Source organism: Canis lupus, chromosome 3 (assembly GCF_048164855.1).
Source record: "Canis lupus baileyi chromosome 3, mCanLup2.hap1, whole genome shotgun sequence".
Classification (NCBI taxonomy): Eukaryota; Metazoa; Chordata; class Mammalia; order Carnivora; family Canidae; genus Canis; species Canis lupus.
Window position 1 is genome coordinate 51,844,337 of NC_132840.1, and position 20,541 is coordinate 51,864,877.

General features: G+C 40.7%; 1 long non-coding RNA gene across 1 annotated transcript; it reads left to right on the forward strand.

The window, feature by feature from the left end:
* Positions 1-902: 902 nt before the first annotated feature.
* On the forward strand, positions 903-9,368 carry LOC140624948 (uncharacterized). Its single transcript, XR_012024372.1, has 2 exons — positions 903-1,005; positions 8,853-9,368. It is a non-coding gene; the product is annotated as an uncharacterized lncRNA (long non-coding RNA).
* The last annotated feature ends 11,173 nt before the right edge of the window (positions 9,369-20,541 follow it).

The window sequence follows — 20,541 nt, forward strand, 5'->3', positions numbered from 1 at the left end:
CAAATAAATAAATAAATAAAATCTTTAAAAAATAAATTTAAAAAAATATAATGCTTATGACTTTTTAACATTCAACTTAAGACATACTAAAGCCTACTGTGGCATAATTTTCCCAAAAACCTCTGAGTAAAATTGGTACTGTAAAAGAAAGTATAGTAGTTATCTTGTGTCTGGCATGGAATGATCCTCAAGCTCTTTTAAAAAAAATGGAGTGCCTGGCTGCCTCAGTTGATAGACCAAGTAATTTCTTGATCTTGGTGTCATGAGTTCAAGCCCCACATTGGGTCTGAACCTACTTAAAATAATTAAAAAAAAAAAAAGAGGGGGACAAAGGAAGGAAGGAAAAAGGAAAGAACAAATGGAAGAACACATGAAGTGTGTCCTCCGTTGATATCATACCATCAGCCTCCCAACGTGGAACCACTTTCTTTTGTGATATTCTTCTATTTCCGATATACATTTATTTAATATTCATTTAATATTTTCTAGTATCCTGTTCTGGGCTATTTTCTTCTAATTATTCAATGCCTCTCCTCTCTTTCCACTTCTTTCTTTATACTTGCATCTTCCCATGAGATTATATACACTGCATCATGTTAAAATATAGGTTCATCTATTTCATAATTCCTTATTGCGCCCTACTTAATTCAATGCCAAGGAGTTGGCTGGCCATAGAAATACAGCAACAGTCAAGACAAATCTCGTCCCTGTCCTCATAAAACTGAAGAATTAGATGCTTTGGGCAGTCCTTTGATTTCTTTAGACACCCTCTGTGTTCCTCTTCAGGATTATCATAATGGATATCACCAGAACTTTGGATCTGAAGAGTCACCCCTCAGCTATCACCCCATTAAATTGCCACCAGCTATTGAATCATAATTGCACATTCTCTGAAAATCCACCCAAAGTGCATTCTAAATTCTGCTGGCAACTTTCAAACATTCCTGTGTGCTCCTGACTGAGAAATAGTCCTACATCAGCAGAAGGTAGATGAGCTGAGCTCAGGTGAGGTAAAACTGAGAAAGGGATCCCTGAGTGAACATCCCTGTCCATAAACATAAGACCCTTCTCAAGACGTGCTTCCTTCTCAACGAAGGCAGGTTGTGTAAAACAATTTACATGATGATTTTCCCAGCTGGTAGCTGTTTGGAAAGGAAACCCTGCCATGCTATTTCTTTCTGAACTACAAATTATTTCAAGGGGCTCACTGTATTACTAGGACGACTTTTATCATTGTACTACAAATGCTCTCTGTAGCAATATTTGAAAATATAAATGGAAAAACAAGAGAAAGTTAAAATAAACTCGGGATAGCCACTGCCAGAGATACCAATATATTGGTGTAGATCCTTCCACATCAAGACTTCTAAAATTATGAATACATATTATGATTGTCACTTCATACTGTTTGGTAGGAGACCATAATACCCTACTATGTTTTTCCTCCTCCAATACATGACTATTTCCTGTGAAGTACATAGTTTTCTAAAATACAACAATAATGAGGAAGGGTTCTGCTACACCACAATTTATTTTAGAATGCCTTAATATTAAACACCGAAGCAGTTCTCAAATTTTTCTATTATGAATATTGATCTGATGAACTTTCTTACAGTGATATCATAACATAAATCGGTAAATATTTTCTTTGATAAATTCCCAGTGGCAGAATTTATAAGTAAATTTCTAAAGCTGTGTATGCACATTTTTAAGGATTTTGGTGCCTTTTCCCAAATTACTCCCTAGGAAGTTTGTCCTTTATTGCTATAAAAATATTTTGGGGGATCCCTGGGTGGCTCAGTGGTTTGGCACCTACCTTTGGCCCAGGGCGTGATCCTGGAGTCCTTGGATCGAGTCCCACATCAGGCTCCCGGCATGGAGCCTGCTTCTCCCTCTGCCTGTGTCTCTGCTTCTCTCTCTCTGTGTGTCTTTCCTGAGTAGATAAATAAAATCTTTAAAAAAAATTTTTTTTGATCAGGGCACCTGGCTGGCTTAGTCAGTAGACCATGTGACTCTTGATCTCAGAGTTGTGAGTTCAAGCCCCATGTTGGGTGTACTTCAAAAAAAATTATTAAAAATTTTTTCTATCTGATAAAACACGATAGCTCATATTTCTTTTGTGGATTGTTAATTATTTTATTCTACTAGGGTATCTGTCTTTTAAAACGTCTTTAAATGTATTATACACTATTTTGTTTTTATTCTTCTATATTAAAAATATTAATTTTTTCATTGTATATACATTGTAAGTATGTTATCAGATTTCTGTCACTTGAATATTAATTTTATTTACAATGTTTTGGAGGATAGCTATTATTTATTTTCATTATAGTAAAATATATGTGCTTTTTATGTTTGCATTTTATGTAATGTTTGGCTCTCATCTTTAATTCTTTCTCTCCAGAAACCTCATAAAAGAATTAGATAAATGGGTTTGTGTGTGTGTGTGTTTGTGTGTGTGTGTGTGTATTTTTAGTGTACTGGAGACTAGAGAAGTATGAATTCCATATGTTAGAATTTTCAAAATATATGATAGAAATATAAAAAATGTCTATAATATAGAATACAAACAAGATCACTTTGAACAAAGACCTGGGCAGGCAATGAATTCTACACAAATTGTGAGGAAATACCACAAATTCAGGTCTTAAGTGGTCCAATTATATATGTTTAAAATTTTGTCCCTTGTGTTTTCCAAATTTTCTTTAGGTAAATATGTACTTACATTGTGATAGAAACAAAAATCAGCAAAGTAAATGAGCAAGGTAGACCGCAGAATCAGCATGAGGTGTTTATGAAATAGGTCTGTGAGTAATGGGACTATCTCTTTACAGCAGAGGGGGTCAGGTTTGAGCAATGCTTATGCCTATGACTTTTATCTATATAGAGCTGTGGCTCTTAGGAGTGATTTTGTGCCCCCTCTTTCAGGGACACTTAGTGACGCCTGGAGACACTTTCAGTTGTCACAGCTGGGGATTCCACTGGCCTGAAGTGGCTAGAGTCCAGGGACAATGCTAAATATCCTATAATGCACAGCCATGCCTTCCATAACCCACAATTATTTGGCCCAAAATGCTAATAGTGCCAAAATTGAGAAACATTAGTGTGCAAGTTTTTAGATGAGTGATCTCTAAATTGGGGTGCAGGCAACCCAGGAAGTTGCACAGATAATACTTTAGAATGAAAGAAAAAATATTAAAATCTCAATTCATATTCATTTTCGTTCCAAAAAATCATATTAGTTTTTAATGATACTTGTGTAGATTGGCACTATTCCCCTCATGTAGTCTGAAGGTCCCTCCAGTCACACCTGGCATCCAGTCTGAAATGCCATGAGGGATGACAAAGGAACATAGCACAGAGAGGCTGAGTGCAGCACCCCATTTATTTGTTGACTTTCAGCCTGCCATAACGTTCTGCAGCTGACATGTGCCTCATCAGATACATTTATGGAGAGTGGTATGCAATTTTGACTGAGCTACCTATCACAGCATACACAAACACCATGAAAAGATCCTGTAAAGAGACCAAATTGAATGAGGACAGCATGTATAATGCAAACACAAGCCAACAGGAACATAATGGCTGATATCCATCTCAGAGCAAGCTCTTTGAGACTCACATTATAGTAAGAATAGACAATATACTCAGACTTATGCACAGCGAAGGGTGGGGAGGCCCTGTAAGGGACAGCCAATGAAGAGTCATTATCCCTTCTTCCAGGCTTCATTCCAAACTGTGAAGAAGGTGTGAGCCAATCCAAGGAGCCTGACTTTATTTGGATAGACTCTTCAGAGAACAATCAGTTGTCCCTAATAGCCCAAGGTAATTCCAACAGAAACTTTAAAAACCAGAAGCTTATTTGGGGTATCAAGCTAAGAAATCATGGAGGAAGAGCCTGCTAAAATCATAGTAATTCCTGGTGGTTTAGGGAGATTATGTGCATGCCAAGACTTTGTATGCCCTCTCTGCAACAACAGGAGTGGGACTTTCTCAGCTGGTAGTCAGTAGTCAATGGTCACATGGGATGATTGTGCTCCAGAACTATGCAAGCAGTCCTCAAGCCACATATAGATGCAATGGTAAAAGATAAACACCAAACTTACTCAAGGCATTTAACTTGGGCAATAGCTAAATGGAATACACTGGATGTACTAAGCAATAGAAATTTGGGGTGCCTTTGTGGCTCAGTCAGTTCAGCATCTGCTGTTTGCTCAGGCCATGATCTCAGGATCCTGGGATCGAGTCTCACATTGGGCTCCTGGCTCACCGGGGAGCCTGCTTCTCCGTCTCCCTCTGCCCCTCCCCTAATCATGCTCACGTGCACGCACTCTCAAATAAATAAATAAATAAATAAATAAATAAATAAATAAATAAAAACTTTTTTTTTTTTTTTAAGAGTTTTAAATGATAGAAATTTATCTTTCCATAGTTCTGAAAGCTGGAAGTCCAAGGTCAGGTTACCAATAGGTTCAGATTCTGGTAAGAGCCTTCTTCCTGGCTTGCAGAGTGCCTTCTTATTGTGTTCTTACACAGCTTTTGCATGTTGTGTGCACATGTTGAGAGTGACAGGGAAAGGGAGAGAAAGAGAGAGAGCAAGCAAGCTCACTGGCATTGTTTCTTATTAGGGCACCGATCCCTTTGTGAGGGACCCCACTCTCATGACCTCATTTCACCCCACCCTCATGACCTCATTTCAATTATCTCTGACAGGCTCCATCTCCAAACACCATCATATTGGAGGTTAGGGCTTTAATATACACATTTGGGGGTAGGGGAGCACACACAAATGTTGAGTCTAAAACAGAGGGTTTAAATATAGCCTCTGACCAATCAGTGGCTGACTGATCAGCCAACTGATAGTTAAGCCATGTTGACCTGGCAGCCAGTCCCAGGAAACCAGGCAAATGTAGAGACACAGAAAGTAAATTAGTGGTTGCTCAGGGCTGGGCGTGTGGAAAGAGTAAGACAGCAGAAAATAAGTAGAAGGTTCCTTCTTGGGGTGATGAGAATGTTCTAAATGTTTAGAAGTTAAATTACGGGAATAGTTATACAACTCTGCAAATATACTAAAAGCCACTGAATTGTATACTTTATTTTTTTAAATAATAAATTTCTTTTTTATTGGTGTTCAATTTGCCAACATACAGAATAACACCCAGTGCTCATCCCATCAAGTGCCCCCCTCAGTGCCCGTCACCCATTCACCCCCACCCCCCACCCCCGCCTTCCTCCCCTTCCACCACCCCTAGTTCGTTTCCCAGAGTTAGGAGTCTTTATGTTCTGTCTCCCTTTCTGATATTTCCTACGAATTGTATATTTTAAATGGACAAATCCTATAATATGTAAATAACAAGTCAAAAAAGTTGTTTTTTTTTTTAAATCAGATGGAATAATTACAAACCCAGATTCACTCCCAAAGTACAATTTAGTTAATTGTCTATATCACTGGAGAGTAAGTAAACTTAAAATTTTGACCAGGAGTTAGCATGACTTGATATGAGCCTAGGCAATTAAATTTGGCCATGAAAAGGTTTAACATTTTGAAAAGTAAAAATACTAAAATAAATGAGTGGATCCATCTCTATGTATAAAATTGTTATATAGGTCATCAGTGAAATACATGAACCTAAGTTTGAAGGTTGGTGGAATCAAGTCACAAAATTGTAGAAATATGTCTTAGAGGGGCTGGTAAGAGAATCATAAAGCCTATTATCAGTGCAAAATGAAAACAAGGTATGGAAGAGAAACTGCCTTATGCAGTGCCTATACATATCCATCAACTGGAAATTATCTATTAAAAGCAGAAAAGATTTTTTAAATATACCTTGACAGCAGTACCTTCTCTCAAAGCTGATAGACTTCAAGGCTTACTACAAAACTACGGTAATCAAGACTGAGAGGTATGGGCATAAAGCCAGACCCAGGAATCAATGGGATAGAACTGAGAGTCCAGATATAAACTTATGCATGTGGAGCCCATCAATTTGCAGCAACCGTGCTAAGATAATTCAATGAGGAAAGAGTAATACTTACAATTAATGGTGAATAGAAGAACCACATGCAAAAGATTGAAGCTGGACCCCTACCTCACACCATATGCAATAAATAACCAAAAATGGATCAAAGACCTAAATATAAGAACTAGGATGATAAAACTCTTCTAAGAAAACATGGATGAAAAATCTTTGTGACCTTAGGTTAGGCAGTGTGTTCTGGGATCACATCAAATGCACAGATAATGAAAAAAATTAAAAGGCTGATGACTTGGGCTTTGTGAGTACTCACTCATAGTATAAAGGTTGCTTTTAAATGAAAATATTTGAACTAAAGAACACACAGAAATTTGGGACACCTGGGTGGCTCAGTGATTGAGCATCTGCCTTTGGCTCAGGTCGTGATCCCAGGGCCCTAGAATCGAGTCCCGCATCGGGTTCCCTGCAGAGACCCTGCTTCTCACTCTATGTCTCTGCCTCTCTATGTATGTGTCTCATGAATAAATAGATAAAATCTTTAAAAAAGAGAGAAGACCCAGAAATTGTTCTGAACTTCCCTTATCTGACTACAGCAGAACCTCCAGAAAACATGACTGCCAATAACCCCATGGGGGTTTCCTGTGAATTCAACTGTACCAAGATAAACTGCCCCAATCCATTAGTATCAAAAAGTCCAAAAGAACCTTCCATACTTCCTACTAAAGCTGTAAAAACAAAATAAAACTAAACAAAAACACCTTTAAGTTTTGCATATAACCCTTTTCTCTTGTTAAAGAGGAAGATACTCTCCACGAGTGCATAAACCTTGCCTTTTCTCCTCTTAATCTGTCTGCTGCTCATTAATTTGCATGCCCAAACCGAAACATTTCCCTCCTATACAACCTCATTCAAAATAAAAATGTCTCCATTTCAAAAGACACTACTAAGAAAGTGAAAAGCCAACCCAAATAAGAGGACAAAATATTTACAAATCATATACCTAATAAGCGTCTACTGTCCGGAGTATGTAAAGAACTCATACAATAAAAAGACAACTAGCCCAATTAAAATTGGCAAAATATTTGAATAGATATTTCTCCAAAGAAAACACACCAATGGCTGATAAACACCTGAAAAGATGATTATCCATCACTAGTCATCAGGGAAATGCATTTCAAAACCACAGTGAGATACCACTTCACACCCACAAAGGCTGGAATCGAAAAGACAGACAAGTATAGTTGGGAATGTTGAGAAATTGCAATCCTTGCCCACTGCTGGTAGGAATGTAAAGTAGCAAAGCTGCTAGGGGAAATAGGTTGGAAGCTTCTTAAAATGTGAAATAAAGAGTTACCATATGACACAGCCGTTCTACTCCTAGGTATATACCCTAGAGAACTGAAAATATATTTTTATACAAACACATATGCACTTACAAACTTGTTCATCACAGCGACATCATTCATAATAGTCCCAAACTGGAAATAATCCAGATATCCATTAAGGGATGAATGGATAAACAGAATATGGTATGCCCATAAAATGGCATGTCCGTACAGTCATACTAAAGAATAAAGTACCTACATATGTTCCAACATGGATGAACCTTTAACACATTGTACTAAGTGAAAGAAAAAAACACAAAAAGCCACATATTGTAGGCCTTCATTATATAGTGCTTTAATATGGGTTTTATTATTATTCAGGTACAGTAGAGTTAAGATAGCAAGTCAGCTGGCATTGAGAAAAAGAGTTTGTTCCTCACACTTTCCAGGAAGGGGGGAGACACCATACCTCAGGAGCCACATGAGAAAACTCAGATGTGTCAGGAGGCAGAGGGAGGGTGGGCAACCATGAACCAGAGTGGTGGTTGAGGTTTCCATGGGAAGGAATGGAAAACAAGCTTAGGACTTGGTAGTGTGAATAATTCCAGCAGACCCCGGGGGTAGGACCTGTCACTAGTTGTTTGGTACCTGGCCCTGGGGTAATAAATGCAGGTAGATAGTGGTCCACTGTGTGAGGGCTCATTACAGGGGGTGACTGGAGGTGTGGTGTTCTGGATCTGTTGGTTTGCATTTGAAAAGCATACTCCCAGGTGAGTTGTTTACTATTTCTAGGAATTAGTTTACCCCTGGAAGAGGCAGTCCCTGGGTGGCTCCTTTGGAAAAAAAAAAAAAAGAATACAGAAAATAAAAGGCATGACTAATCTATACAAAATGTCCAGAACAGGGAAGTCCAAAAAGACAGAAAGATTTGTGGTTATCCAAAACCTGGGAGTAGAGAGGATTGAAAAGTGACTATTCACAGTTTCTTTTGGGGGTGACGAGAATATTCTGGTATTAGATAGTAGTGGTGATTATGCAACTCTGTGAACATACTAAAAAACACCAAAATGTACACTTCCCATGGTGTACGTCCATGTTCACTTCACAATGGTGAACCTTGTGCTACATGAAATACATCACAATAAAAAAAAAGTTACAATGGCAAGAAAAGCCATGCTGTAAATTTATATAAGTGCCCCTAAAGTCAGCTCCTTTAGGAAAGCCATTTTTTTTTTAACTTTCATTTAAGGCATAGGTGGTTTAAAACCACAGGTTTGGGATGCCTGGGTGGCTCAGCAGTTGAGGGTCTGCCTTCAGTGCAGGGCATGATCCTGGAGTCCCAGGATTGAGTCCCACATCGGGCACCCTGCATGGAGCCTGCTTCTCTCTCTGCCTGTGTCTCTGCCTCTCTCTCTCTCTGTGTCTTTCATGAAAAAATAAATAAAATCTTTAAAAAAAAAAACAACAACCATGGTTTTAGGTTGGACTTTAAATAAAATATGGCTTTCGTGTGCAGTGTAATAGATATTCATTCCCCGTATTTTTGTTACAGAACTCCAGGTACTGAGAGGTTAACCATATCTCCAGTTTCAAAGGGAACATGTGACCTACACCTGACCAATAGAGACATCATATTACCAGAGACATAAAGATTGATTGAGCCACTCAGACCAAATTTTCAGTTAAATGAAGCCACTCACACCCAATTCTGAGGTGCCTGCATGAAGAAAAGAGTTGCATCTCTTGTTAGTGGAATTGAGCCTGGTGGAATAAGAACTTAGAGAATAAGGTCAACACAGAGACAACAAGACATGGAGACATATTAAATCCTTGTGACACAGCTTATAAACCTGGATTAAGCCATGCCTGAAGGTTATCTGCAGATATTTCAGTTGTGAAAGATAACTTTTTAATTACTTGTTTTAAGTGAGTTTTAATTGTGTTTCCTGCCACTTCTCATCAAGTAAGTCCAAGAGGAAACCCCGAAAATGCTTTCAGGAAAAAAAAAATTCAAATAATCTAATCCCCTATATGATCATAAGGAAATAAATGAGCTAGTGTTTATAAATTGCTTAATGGCTTTATTTGATCTGATCCTAGCAACCATGTGCATTATTTTGCTCCTGTGTTATTAGCCACCTTTGAAGCATAGAGTTTGATATCTGTGACCACCATTTTTCTTAAACTCAGAATGAAAAAAAAAAAAAAAAAGGATGCTACTGGGGAGGAAAAACTTTTCCTCTACCCTTTTAGGTTGGTGCTTGGAGTCCTGCAAATTAAATTGGCACTAGACAGGTTGGCAAGAGAACAGATTTTTACTCACGTACATATGTATGCAGGAGTTTACTAAAAAGTGGCTCAGGGGGTGGTTAGAATTGGGGGCTTATATACCAAATTAACAGGTGTGGCATTAGGGGAAAAACAAATAACTTCTTCTGAAAGACAAATGGGCTCTAAGGAGAATGCAGGGGAGGTAGGATAGTTCTGTGACAGTGTCTGTTTGGGTGTGATACTGACTGCTTGTCTCAGAGAAGAGAAAATCAGAGTTGCTCCCGAAAAGGGGATTTATGACAATTGAGTTCTTTTGGGGGGCGGTCTCTGCTTTGAGGCAGATAAGGGATATTAGGAACACAAATGCCTTCAGCTCAAGATCATGTTTATGTCACAGTGGCTTATTCCGGATCCCTTCAATGCAAATTATTCGACAGTCACATAGCTAGTTAAGAAGCCAAAGAAAAGAATGAGAATCCACATCCTCTGGCTCCAGTTATGAACCGAATAGTCTCCTCGATAAGCTAAAATCATCTCTTCTTAGCCTTAAAGCCGTTGAGCAATTCCCCCCAAAGACATTCATTCAGCCCTTGGTTTCGCTTTGTAAAGAAAAAGAAAAATCACGGCCCAAGCATGAATGTAACAGCTCTCTGGGTCTTTAAGCTGCTCCCGAATGTCAGATATTTTGGTGTGTGAAAAGTTCCAGGCATTTATCTTATTATGGTCACCTTTTGCTTTCTGCTTTTTTTTTTTCTTTTGGAAAAATATTTGAAGGAGGGAAAAATAGAGAGAGAGAGAGAAGGAGGGGAGAAATATGTACCTTTCCAGCCACAGCAGACTAGCCCTGGGTGTTTGTCTGCGGCCCTTGCTGTGGGATTGACAACCCCAGCTGTTGACAGGCTGCAGCAAGACAGGAGAGAGAAAATGCAATTCGTCAGGATGCGGGGCAAATGGGCATGTCTTAATGTTACCATTTTCCTTATGGTCATAATAACCCCCTGCAGAGCACACTTGGAATAATTTAACTGAGCTTGACCGATCAGTTGAGAAATTATTCAGAAAGTATGCACTGTCTCTTTTTTTGCCTGGGGTTGGTGGATTCAACAGCAGGCAGCCAGAGCATGCACTCCAACATGTGCAGGCATGTTGCTGCGAGGGGGTCACTATCATCCAAAGGGTGCCTTCCTGTCTCTGACCGTGGTAGCCCAGCCCCTGATCCTTTAGGCAGTGGGCACAAAGTTCACAGACCAGCTGCAACGAGGTCTGTGTTATTGTTTTGGTTTTCGATGGGGAATTTACTGCCATCACATAAAATTCAGGTGTTCACACTAGAAAGCTTCAATTCTGGCTTCTCTGGAAAGATCAGAAGGTTCGGTCCAACGGGGCTTCTCTTTTCTCACAATTGTTGGCTGGAGGTGGGTAGTGACTCTCATATTTAGACACGAAGTATGCCTTGCATGGTACATGGTCACCACTGCCACCTGACATCCAATTCTTGCACTTATGCTATTTGCTTGGGCACTGGAGTTATTTGAGTGTGCTCAAATTTCTCTTAGCCCTAAGAGAACTGGTCCAATTTCTCTTGGACCTGCCCTAGGTCCATATTATGACCAGTCGCTGCCTTTGGTAGGGTTGGAACTACTAACTGTTCATCTAGATGAGATTGTGGAATTGTTTCTAATTTCTTCCTCCACCATCTCTCTCTCTCTCTCTCTCTCTCTTTCTCTCTCTCTCGATAAGTAAGTAGGTTGGTGGGGGGAGAGAGAGGGAGAGAGAGAAACACACACATACTTATTTTTATGTCTTTCTTTTCGACTCACTGAGAAATACCCAACATCTAGCTTAGCAAGCCCATATCTGAAAGGGATGTTTGAAGCAATGATCAGTCATAGACTGATTCTTTATCTCAGTCTCACAAATGGAGAATGTTTCTTGCTATCTCCAGCCATGTGTTAATGGTTTCTCTGAGGTCACCTGTACAGATAGATCTTTTGAATTTCACTTGGAACACATGTGGTTTTAAGCTAGATGTTAATTGGAAACATTTATAGTGTCAAACATTTGATTAATGCTCTGGGTTTTAATTGAAAGGAATAAGCATTTCTTAAATCAACGCTTCACAGTAATGTAGCCTTAAAAAAAAAAAAAGATTCCTAGGATGGGTTAAACATTTATTTGACAACCAAGTAATATTAAAAAAAAATCTTTATCATGTATACTGATTTGCCATTAATACTGATTAAACAAGTATTTTGAGGACAGTTATTAGTTGATTGATGATTTAAAAAATAAGAGGATGCTAATAGACACAACACTGCTTTTGGCTGATGACCACTCAAAATTCAGAAACATACCGAAGGTGATTCTGTTCTAACATTAAGTTTTTGGTGTAATATAGAACATTCTACATCTATCACACTTTGAATAAACACGGTCTACAAGAGGGAGACCCAACTGTCTCCACAATGAGAGTTGCTGTGTGTGCCTGGGACCCTCTAAATTGAAACAATTAAGATGTGGTTTGGGGACTGAGCATAGGGTAATATTCTCCAGGTGTGAGAAGTCCAAAAGTGGGACTCAGTGGAGTTCAGAAGAAGGTACATTTTGACTTTAATTTTTGTTCCTAAAGAACCCAAATTGGGTCTCCAGATGGTGCCCTGTAGACATAATTAAGCATTGCAATAAATCACATGCCAGTGACATGGCAATTATTCTTGGGCTCTCAACCCCTCCCCTGTCAGGTGCTCAGAGAGGCGCATCCAGGCATTCCTTCAGGTGTTCTGGAACAACGATGTGCCACCTATTAGGGGCCTGAGGGGGGATGCCGCTGTTCTCTTTCTACTGTCAACCAGGGCAGTTAATAGGTGCAAGATGTAGTCTGGTGTGGAGATATTAGCTCTCACTGCTGCCTTGCTCTCAGTATAGCAGAGAATCCAATGGGGGGGTGGGGGCAGGGGAGGTGGGTAAGGTGTCACAAGGCCATACCTACATAATTGCCCTGTTTGAAATGGGAAAACTTAAATATGCCCACTAGGTCTTTGATTTTTCACATCACCAAAACAACTCGCTTTACTTTTTTTCTCCCACTGAATCAACTGACTGTTTTGGAAACACTTATTCTTTATCCCTTTGTTCATTCAATGCGTGTGTCTTTAAAAAAAAAAAAAAAAGGTTTTATTTATTTATGAGAGAGACACACACACACAGAGGTAGAGACACAGGTAGAGGGCGAAGCAGGCTCCCTGCAGGGAACCCAATTCGGGACTCGATCCCAGGACCCTGGGATCATGCCTGAGCCAAAGGCAGATACTCAACCACTGAACCACCCAGGCGTTCCTCAATGTGTGTGTCTTTCAACATCCCTCAAACCCGAATAATGAGGGACCCTCTCTACAACTTCCAAGAACCTGTTCCTAGACAAACCCGGGGATACGTGGGCATTGGCTTAACAAACGCTGCCTTCAGAACTTACACTCAGGGATCCCTGGGTGGCGCAGCGGTTTAGCGCCTGCCTTTGGCCCAGGGCGCGATCCTGGAGACCCGGGATCGAATCCCACGTCGGGCTCCCGGTGCATGGAGCCTGCTTCTCCCTCTGCCTGTGTCTCTGCCTCTCTCTCTCTCTCTCTGTGTGTGTGACTATCATAAATAAATAAAAATTTAAAAAAAAAAAAAAAAAAGAACTTACACTCATACTCTATGCACATGTGTTATTATGAAGAATAATTAAAGCAAAATGGAAATAAATTTCATTTCTAAGATGGGCAAAAAATATATATTTTCTAATATTTTTAGTTCATGAAACACACAAGACTTCCCTAATGTTCTCTTTAGTTTGGGCAACTCCTGTTTTATGAAATACTTACTGTGTCTCAGATACCATAACACACCCTGGGCCTACAAAACTCATTATAAGGATTGCCCTGGTCTTCCAAAGGATAGAAAGAAGACTCTAGCAGATCATTGGTGTTCCTACAAAGCCTGTTTATGGCTCTGAGCCTCGGGGTCCCCTAAGTGGGGGGCTGCAAGGCTCCCCACTGCCTTGTAGGCTATTGAAAACAGAAATGAAGTTCTCAGATACTGGGGAGGACAAGCTGTAGTTATAGGGTCTATTCCCTCCAGTGTTAACTGGGGCCTCATATGAGTTTTCTTGTGGCTGCTGTTATTTTACAGCTATGGGAGCCAGAAGGCTGCAATCAGTTTCACTGGGCTAATGGCAATACATCAGCAGGGCTGGACCCTTCTGGAGGCTCTGGAATACCTGGCCCTCACCTCCAGCTTCTGGAGGTGGCCTGCGTACACTGTCTTCCAATCCTTTCTTCATATCATTCAACCTCTTGCTTCCATCGTTTCATCTCTTACTCCCTCTGATCTCCTGTATTGCCCTCATGAGGACCCCTCAGATTGCATCAGGCCCACTAGGAGAACATATCTCAAGATCTTAAGGCAGTCATATCTGCAAAGTCCCTTTGTCCACTTGCTGTACATTCATAGATCTGGGGGTTAGGATGGAAACATCTTGTGTGTGGGGGGGGCGGGGGGGGTCATTATTCACCCTACTGCAAATCCTCTGGGATCCAAACCCTTCTCCAGCCCTGACCTCTCACTGCAGGGTTCATGGCATTAGTCATACAGCTTGACTTCACTGTGACATTGCTTCTTGTGAACAAGTCCCAGGGCAGCTCGTTTTCTCTCCTCTAAAATCTGCCCCATGACTACATTTCCCTTCCTTTGGAACAACACTGTCATTCCACTTTTCTCATGGCTTTGAAATCCTTGTGCCAGTCCAAAAATCAGCATATTTCCTTTATCCCCTCTATGCTCTTTGCCTCTTAGGAGCCAACACTTGGCCTTTCAAATGTCCTCCCAATATTATCTCTTCACTCATCTCAGCTGCTACAGTTCCCTCTGTAGCAGTCAAGAGTCCTGATAAGGACTGCATAACATTTTAAGTGAGATTCTTATAACTTTGGACCAGTGTGCTTTTGATTTAAGTTGATAAGACCCAAGATAGAACGAAATTTAGGTCAAAAAAAGCTTTGCCCAAAAATTGGTGGGATTTGTGATAAAGGGTAAGTGAAAAACGTTGGCATCATTTCAACTGCTCCCTCACTGGCTCCACAATCTTGTTTTTCTTCTAAAACGCCTTTGATATGGCAAGTGCACACTATGGTAGATAACTTTTATCCACTTTAGAGCTTCTTGACACTGACGTGTCCCCATTGTCCATTGTGACAAGTCTGAAACTTGCTCCTCCATTTCTATCCCGTGTGTTACTCACAGGCAGGCAGTGGCAGTAGGGGTGGGGTCTTCACATCTTCCACTCTTTTTATTCATTGACACAAAATATTAGCGCTCAGCTTAATTCTCATCCTTTTTAGCATGTAATTTTACCTCCATTGTTAAAAGAGCAATCTACAATAATTTCTGCCAAACAAGCTTTGCTCTTAATGAATCTAAGATGCTATATCCCTGCAAGTCCCATATGATCCAACCCCACAGAACCCTCAGAAACCAGCATTAAACATGGAGTAGTTTAACAATTGTGATTTAACAATTTCTTGGTTGAACAACTTGTCTCCTCTATAAGGCTGGAAATTCTTTGAGGACAGGGACTATGGTCATACATGGTAAATACTATTGCACACTGAATCAAGCTAACAAGAAGCATTTGTATTTATGAGAACTTGAATCCAGTGTTGGTGAGGAAGCTGATCTCAGAATATATCTAAATTCCTACCAGCCATGAGCAAAACACATCTTTGTAAGAAATGGATTCTTACAAAATAACGTCCTTACAAAGTAACTCTCACGTACCCCTTTGAGCACGTAAAATTTAAGAGGATCACAGTTTTTCCATAATCTGCTCAACTTGGCTCCTTACTGCTCTCCTAACCCAGTTGCTGCTTCAGAGAAGTAGCACATAACTTTAATAATGAATTTTCTGTGTCTCAGTGTTATCTTTTTTAAAGATTGTATTTATTCATGAGAGACACAGAAAGAGAAGCAGAGTCATAGGCAGAGGGAGGAGCAGGCTCCCTGTGGGGAGCCCAATGTGGGACTCGATCCCAGGACCCTAGGATCATGACGTGAGCCACCCAGGTATCCCTGTCTCTTGGTTTCAATTCATAATCTTAGCTGCTGTATAACTGGAATGATGTACTCTGCTAACAATGGATTTCTATCTCTTTCTCACATAACAAAGAAATTAATGCCTTGGTTTAATTTTCCCTTTATTACCTAAGAATATACCTTGAATTTTTGCTTCTACAACCACAGGGATTTGTTCATTTCTCCTCATTGAGCCACCTGTAAATATTAATTTTGAAAAATGCAACTTTGAATGCATCTCAGGATAGATTTCTATTCTAAGGGTATAGTGTTTGTGTTTGTATGTCAGGAAGAGGCAACGCATCCGACTTAATGCTTCGCTGATTTGGGATATCAGGTCTTCTCTACAGTTGGCTGAAGTGTAAGAATAATAGGTTTTACAGGAGCTTAGAGAGGTCTTCCCTTCCAAAATTCTTTTTAGGAAACTGATTGATATTTCCTTAAAGTCTTACAAAGCTTCAAATGAAAGAACATATAAATTTTTTTTTACAATGAAAAATAAGAATAACATTGAAATTCTCACCTAGTACACCTCCTTTTATCAGTAAGCTGATTTCTCTTCTTGTACCACATCATCCCATTGAGCCAAGAAGTCTACAGTCCTGGGAAGAAGTATAGGAGGTAGAAGGAGTCTTGTTTGACAGGTAGTAGAAGTCTGGCTGCTTCCGGTCTAGAAGAATATAGCAAGAAAGCAACTGAGGTAGGGTGAGGAGACTTAAAGCCTCTCCTCCACACCCTTGGGGGCTGATTTCTAAGGAGAAGAGGTTGTAGAAATGTCCATGTGGGTGTGGGGAACCCTAGGAGGTCAAGGCTAGTGGCCTCTTTCTCAGTTGTGCCCTGGAGAAGACCACACACTTCTAGACGAAAGGTCACCAATGGTGCGGCATTAATGGATGGAGACAACTAGACAAATGAACTTGAACCAACACTACTGAATGTGGCCCATGTCCTAAATACTGTTGCAGGGAATCCAGAAGTTTCTGCATCCCCACTGATAATGCCAAGGTGCTAAAAGGGTCAGGGCACTGCTGTCAACTTGGATTTAAAATGAAGACACAGAATGTTGGGAATTAGTTACTGGAGATAAAAAGCCAAGATCATAGACTATAGCTCTGGGTCCCCAGGAGGTAACCGAAATGCTCAAGATTCACCTACACATGAGACTAACCAGTGCAAGGGTCAACAGATGGCTCTGAGGCCTCCCCTCTCACAGCCATGAAGTCACACAGAGTCCTTATATGTATGGAAAAAAGTGGGTGGGGGAGATGGAACTCTAATAGAGCATCTATCCCTAAAAGAGCTAATAACCGTAAAAGGACTGTTTAAGGGATGCCTGGGTGGCTTGGTGGTTGAGTATCTGCCTTTGGCTCAGGGCGTGATCCCGGGGTCCTGGGATCAACCCCTCCATCAGGCTCCCCACAGGGAGCCTGCTTCCCCCTCTGCCTGTGTCTCTGCCTCTCTCTGTGTGTCTCTCATGAATAGCTAAATAAAACCTTAAAAAGAAAAAAAAAGGGACTATTTACACTCCCGAGAACTGAACTATTCATTGGTAAGCTTAGATGCCACCTTCTGCCTTCAGGCAACATACAGAAGGATGAGGGCTTGTCAGAAAGATTCTATCAGTTATAGAAAATCAAAAAAAAAAAAAAAGCTACCTTCTTTTTGTTCATTGAGCAGTAGAGTTTTGAATGTTTCTACCTCTCTACATACATGTAAGGTTTCATTTATGGCATTATTCATGCCCAACATCAGAACAGTATACACTGTATACACATGCTTAATAAATATTTGTGAAATGTCTTAGGAAGCCCTGTCAGTATTCAGTGTTACCGAGGGCAATAAGTGCCAACACCTTCTCTTTTCTCATCAGAACCAAGAGTATGTGATTGGAGGTCTGGACATGATATTAGCACATTTCCACAGGAAATGCACATATACTTTATCTTTATTATCTCCAAATTCTTCTTTCAAGTTCTCAGTTCCAAAGAAGCATGCAAGATGGAAACTGATAAGCTCAAGACTCAACTATGGAGGGCAGATGAGACTTCCAGCCACCATCTTACCAGGGACTGTCTCCACTCCAGAAGGAAAAGGCGCACACATCAGAACGGTGGAAGCAGATCTTACAAGGGACCCTACAGACAGAAGAGAATCACCCAGGGATGAGTTCCTTGTCAAGAAGGCATTTTGGAACCCTCACTCATGAACACAGAGTCCAAAGAAATGGGCTAAGACGGCATAGATAATTCTTCAAGACAAGGACGGCGACCTCATGAGGATCATCCAGTAAAAAAGACTTCTCTCTTCTCTCTCTTACTTTCCAACCACAACTGGCGAGGAAGGAGGAGGGCAGGCAAAAAAGAGGGAAGGGGAGCTGTGGGAGAGCAGACCACCCAACCCAGTCCTTCTTCTTCCTAAGCCACCCCAGCCACAGGTTTAGCCCACCCAGGCAGGAGGGAAAAGACAGAAATTATTAGGCATCAGATTGAAGGCTTTATATAAACAGGACCGACTCTTCAGAACTCAAATGAGACACTTCAAAAAACCAGAAGAGACTGAAAAGTCATAGACTCTAGCTGAGATGTCATTAAACATCCCTACTGCCCAGAATAGAGAATGTGGTTGTGGAGGTTATTAGAAAAAATAAAACAGTTTTCATGCTGGTCCCAGGAATCATTTAGATTCCTCAATAAACTGGTTATATGAGGCTCATGACTCCTACATCTTATGGTTGCTTTGAAATTTAAATGAGCTAATAATTATGAGACCAGTGCTCAGGAGACACTTAATAATAAATGCTACTAACATTCCTCTGTCCCCCCCTAGATGGCTTCTGATGTATTTTTACCTTTATCTAATTCAAGGAGATAGTTATTTACATATAAGTGTATAGATATAGAGCCATTTACATAAAAGTCCTAACATAAAAATATGTGATGATGCACATGTGCCCGTGTGCATATGACTGTGTGTGTGTGTGTGTTTAAAAGAAATGGAAACTTACTGTCATCCTCCTCTCTTTTCTAGGATACAAGCCTACATCTCTTTATCTTAACCCAGGAGCAACTTTGGTCTCAAGTTGCCTTAGGAAACTCAAAGGGAGATGGATCATTCTAGACCAAAAAAAAAAAAAAAATTATGAGTTGAGTCATGAAATTGGTAATGAGCACAGTCTCTTGGAGATGGATAAGAGACCCAATCAAACTAAAGCAGATGGTTCCCCCTGTGGTGGGTAATAGAAGACACCCAGAACTCCTAAAACTCCCTCTACAGAAAACATGGTTTAAAAAAAAAACCACCAGTCTGTGCGGTGCCAAACCATCGGAATTTATTAAATAGCATGGTGGTTAAATTAAAAAATCAGCATTCCCCAAAACATCAACTTGGTGAGAAGGTGACAAATGCCATGGAGGGACAGTGATTGCACTTGGTGGGGTGACTCTGCTTCCTACAGCTTCTCAGAGCCCTGGGACAGCTGCATGTTCAGGTCCATGACACAGGCCTCTAGTAGACCACCCAAGTCAGCAAGCTTGGTTACTTGCATGGCAGAGGAGAAAAATGTGGGTCCCTGTGCGTCACACTTCACACTTGTCATTCTTTCCCAACTGCTTGCTCTGCTGAGATCAGGCTCCAACATCAGAGCCAGAAGCAACACATGTGCATGCACTGCTTAACCAGCTCTCACCACATGGGCAAGTCAGATCCCCAGAATGAATAAACCCCTCTATCCCTCACCTGGAGTTCCTGCTTCTGTACCAGAAGCCTGGGTAGCGCCCCCAGCCACGGTGGCAGGTGGTAACCTCTGTTCGTAGCTAACGGATTCTAAGATCCTGGGGGGCTTTCCAGGTGGAGGTGTCCATTTGGACACAGAGGGCTGAGATTCAAGGGCATAAGATCTCTTGATCCTAGTTTAGTCATTTTGGGGACCACACAGGGGCTGAGGCTGGGGGGTCACCCAGACAGAACCTGCCATGGGAAGGCAGATTTCTTGTCTTGACTATTTCAGACTTAATCTTCCCTTACAATTCAGCGGTTGCTCAAGCAGTCTTGCTTCCCTCTCTGAAAGCAGGAAATACAAGGTAAACTGCTATGGGAAAGGGTTTGGGAAGAAAAGGAACAAGATTCACTGTGCTTTCAGGAGATGGTAACCTCCTCATGTCACACTGTGCATGTTCCATGTCATGAGCTATTCCATTCATCGAGCCCATCAATAAATATTGGAGTCCAGATTGTGCCAAAGCCCCTTTTCTTCGGTTCTCCAGTTCTTACCTGGCCATAATAGATTAAACCTCATCAGTAGCTGACTTCAGAGCCAACGCCAGGCCCCACAGTGCAGGACACTCACATCTCAAAGGCCAAAGGATAAATGACCATTAAACAGAGAAGACAATAGAATTTCTTCGGTGTGGAAATCCTAACCCAAGCAAGGGAACAGTGTGTGGTGGGAAGAAGGTGATCATTCATGCAATTTTGACTGAAGTCTTCTTGAACAAAACTGCCCATTACCTCATTAATTATCCCAACAGTTCTCCACCTTCCTCCCCTGCACACATGATGGATGGCATGTGGGACCCATTACCACAGGCAGGCTCCGTGTCATGCAGGGTTTCCAGGCACTCGCTGGAGCTCCGTACCTTTCTGTCAGGCTCATGGAAGTGTATTGGCATCCCAGTGAGAGAGAGAGATAGATAGATAGACAGAGAGATAGAGACCCACACACACACATATACATACATATATACATACACATATGTATGTATATTTTAATATATGTATCTTTAAATATATAAAATTTTTAGACATAATATATTTTTAATATATAAAAATCTTTCAAATATAAATTTTTATATATAAATTTTTAA